The sequence below is a fragment of the Silene latifolia genome, unplaced genomic scaffold (genome assembly GCF_048544455.1).
Source record: "Silene latifolia isolate original U9 population unplaced genomic scaffold, ASM4854445v1 scaffold_618, whole genome shotgun sequence".
Taxonomy (NCBI): domain Eukaryota; kingdom Viridiplantae; phylum Streptophyta; class Magnoliopsida; order Caryophyllales; family Caryophyllaceae; genus Silene; species Silene latifolia.
The window spans coordinates 7,398-11,502 of record NW_027413527.1 but is presented as its reverse complement, the minus strand read 5'-3'; the positions used below and the strand labels follow the sequence as shown (position 1 = coordinate 11,502).

At 36.3% G+C, this 4,105-nt stretch overlaps 1 long non-coding RNA gene across 2 annotated transcripts; it reads right to left on the bottom strand.

Moving 5' to 3' along the window:
• Positions 1–2,066: 2,066 nt before the first annotated feature.
• LOC141639925 (uncharacterized) lies at positions 2,067–3,862 on the bottom strand. Of its 2 annotated transcripts, none has more exons than XR_012542766.1 (4): positions 3,801–3,862; positions 3,333–3,447; positions 2,582–2,638; positions 2,067–2,338 (listed from the first exon to the last, which is right to left on the bottom strand). It is a non-coding gene; the product is annotated as an uncharacterized LOC141639925 (long non-coding RNA). The 2 variants fall into 2 exon arrangements; XR_012542767.1 differs by having other exon boundaries at positions 2,068–2,338; positions 3,333–3,444.
• Between the last annotated feature and the right edge of the window lie 243 nt (positions 3,863–4,105).

The window sequence follows — 4,105 nt, the reverse complement described above, 5'->3', positions numbered from 1 at the left end:
TTATGACAAAAATCGTAAGAGAAATGATGGATGGTAGGAACATGAAATGGGTAGTTGGTTGGCAATTCACTCAACTCATCCTCCAAATAGTCAAAATCACCACATTCAATGCAAGTACTCTCATTATCATCTAAGGTGTATTTAAGGGTGTCTATTTGGGGTTCCCAAATGTCCTCATCATATTCCTCATCCCAACAAGGTCCATTATCAAAGGGGTTGTCGTAACAAGGCTCACCAAGTTAAACGCACTTGTCTCCCTCAAATATGTCATTCTCAAAGGGTGAGTTTTCACTCAAGCTCACATCCATATCATTCTCACTTTGCCCATTAACATCAAATTCCATGGAGGTTGATTTCATTGAAACACAAGAAGAGTAGGATGACGGCATCCAAGCATTAGTTTCACAATAAAAAATGTACTCCTCCTCATCATCACTCTCTTCATCTAGCACTCCATCTTCCCAAGGTGGGGTAATTTTGTGGGCATAGTAGGTTGACTCAAGGTTATAGGAAGGTTTCTCATCCTCACAAATCTCATTTTCATAGTTTTCCTCAATGAATTTTTGAAATGTGCTTTTTATCGCTTCTATACCTTCCTTGGCACTTTCAAATATGTCATGTATAGTTTACTTGAGACAATGAATGGTCATGAACTCAACAAATTCCCAAAATTTCTCACAACTCATCTCACACATCCTACCACCACTCAAGTGAAATGTCAAGTTGCGGGTTTCAAGGTTCATGCCATTATAGACAACACAACATGCTTCATAATTTGAAAGAGTAAAACCATCACTAGTACAAAAATATTTATTTGCGGCTCCAAAAAAGGGGCCTTTTGCGGCGTTTTTGGTGTAGCAGCAAATGAGGGGGCCGCAAATAGAAAAGCTATTTGCGGCATTTACAAAACGCCGCAAATAAATGGCTATTTGCGGCAGTTTTTTGAAAAAACGCAGCAAATAAGGTTCTTATTTGCGGCGTTTTTTAGAAAAAAACGCAGCAAATAGCAAAAAAAAAAAAAAAAAAAAAATTTTTTTTTTTTTTTTTTTGGCCAAAAAAACGTCCATACAAATGATTTAAATACCAATAACTCTCAAAGATATTTTTCCACAAGACAATCTTACATGATTTTAGTAAATATTTCTAAATTCATACATCAAATAGAAATGAAACCCATACAAATATACAATACTCTAAAACTAATTACAAGGGCGCAAAAATACAAAATTAAGAAGTAACTCGGTATAGGAGGCAACTTAAATTACAAAGATGATCATTCGCCTCGCTATAAAAACACAAGAAATGCCATCAATCACAAAGATGATTGACAAGAAATTTTAACGGATACAAATATAAGAGGCAACTTAAATCTTATCCACGTACGGATAACATGAGATCGTTTGCGAATTGTACAAGGATCACCAGTACATAGAGCAAGTTGTAGAAGTATCAAAATATCGCTTGACAAATACTCACAATGCATCTTAACAAGACTGCTGAGATAATTTGCATATCCCAACTTCTTGGTGAAAGCATCACCTTTTGTACATAGAGCAAATTGTTGTTACGAAATAATATTATGAGACCGCTTAACGTCCTTCGAATTAATATTTACTCAATATTTCAAAAGTCGCTCGTGTATATTATAGGTCGTCGAAAAGACAAAGTTTGACACATTATTTAAGAGCTTCAGTGGCAATTTGTTTGAAAAAATTGTAAGACTAATAGAAGGAACTAAACACGACCAGTTGACAAATTACAACCATTAATTCTAGCAGTCTCGAGCTCATGAGGACAATTGCAGAATATAGGGAATCAAAACATCACTTAAACTGCCAGGATGCCTAAAACTCGACTCATGTTTGTAGAAGAACATACTCGAAACCGCAAGAGTACACTCAAAATAGTTGTCCTCATTCTCTTAAACAAGTATACATTAGGCATATTTATAGACCCCCAGAAGAACTCGTATTGACCATCAATCCATGTCACTATATCAGATCCGCTAGTTAAGTAAACCGCTTAAACTGCAGACCTTGCAGTAGAATTAGAAGCAAAAGCACCATAACCAAAAAAACAAGTGACAGATGATGCTCGAATTAGTAATCCGTAATAGAAAATATACATTATGCATATCATTTAGGCCAATTTTCTTTACAGAGAACACTGCATCCAAAATAGTGTAGTGAAAGCAAGAACTTAAGAACTGCAAAGGTATTCTCATACCATTTTCCGATCAGTAAAGGAGGAGCAGTCCATAGCTTAGGATTTGAAGGTAAAGAATATGAATGCATCCATCCATCTCCTCACACTCCCAATGAAGAGCTCAGTAGATAAACTAGATACAACAAATAGATAATATGAGATAAAAAATTGAGAATCTTCAGCCAATAGCTTGTATTGTATATTACAAAACGTACAATTAAAGAAACCCATGATACACCTCATTCCCAAATCCCAAGAGGTTAGAGTACTACAACTAGAATCTCTTATAAAGCCGCGAAATAAAGCCGCCAATATATTGAATGGTCCTTTTATAACAAAGTTTTGGATATTTGGAAACTACGATCAAGAAAGATACCCATATTCGTCAAAGTATCCACCTTGACCATCTGTACCAAATCCTCCCTAAGACAATCTGCAATACACGGTTAGGAAAGAACGTTACGATGACAGATACGCACCAAGATTTCATTACGAAAATGAAAAAAATATAACAAACCGAGGTACTTTATGAAGAAATCAATTACAATAGTACCAAGTATTTCAACTTACCCAATAAGTAAGGAAACCAAGAAAAGGAGGGCAAGTGAAAACAGAGAGGACAACTTAGTGCATTGAAGGCGATAGAAGTAGCGAATGTGTTTGGCCACCAAAAACAAAAGGTGAATCAAGGTGGCAATGAAGGGAATAAAATATAGACCCATAGCTTATACAGAGTTTGCAAAATCAAATTTAGAGATAATGGACTATAGTTGAAAATGACTTGGACATGCTATAGATGCAAACAATAGATCACAACCACCATTCTGTCTTGAGTAGTTGTTTTAATCATGGATCAGAGCAACCATCTTCCTTGAGTAATTGTTGAAATCATGTATTCATGCGACTCCTTTTATACCCAAAAATAAGAGACATTCACGTTAATGTCGACATTACCTTATGCACTAGCGGAGCTAGGATTTGTACTTAGAAGAGCGAACAAAGCATATGCCATTAATCACAAAGTTAAAGACTTGTGAACAAAGGATTGTTAAATGCTCATTTTACTAGAAAAACAAAGCATACATTCATGCTTAACACAATGCCAAACTAATAGAAAAGAAGCATACCTGGTTAAAGTGGATGACGATGGCCTAAAAAAACAAATAACGATGGCGGCAAATACCAGGCGGATGACCAGCTAACCGGAGGTGATGTGAAGATGGTGTCGCATGACTCGAGCTGCTAAATTTACAATAACGTTTTACTCAATAACACCAAATCAACAACACCACAAAATCATTTTCATATTTTATACAAAATCCCCAATTTTTCATGTGAACCCTAAATCTAAGGGTTACTAAATCCACACCAGATGTGTAGCGAAAAGCTTTTTAATAGTTTGCACAATTCATCGACAAAAAAATAACCCACAATTCATGGGATAAGATAGAATTAAGTAGAATCAAGTAAAGAAGAAGTACCAATTTCACTAACCCTAAATATAAAATCTAATCAGTTTAAGCATGAGGATTACACAAATTAATCAACCCTAATTATCAAACTTAATCAATTTTAGTATGAAATTAGATTTATACCTATTAGGTAAGGACAAGGCACGACAGGGTAATCGTGGGAACCGTCGGGGAAGAGAAGAACGTCTTGCTTGTTGTCGCGGATTATGATGGACGAGTCGGTCTTGCTTGTTGTCGATGAATGCCGATTGTAGCGATGGGTTGGTCGGCCGATGGCAACGAGGAGTGGGTATGGTGGTATGGGAATAGATGGGATGAGCAAAGGGAGTAGCGGTGTAAAGCATCGAGGGTATGGGAATTGGTGGTAGGTCGGAGGAATGAGGAATGAGGAATGAGGAATGATTTATGTTTTGCAGTAGTAGTAGTAT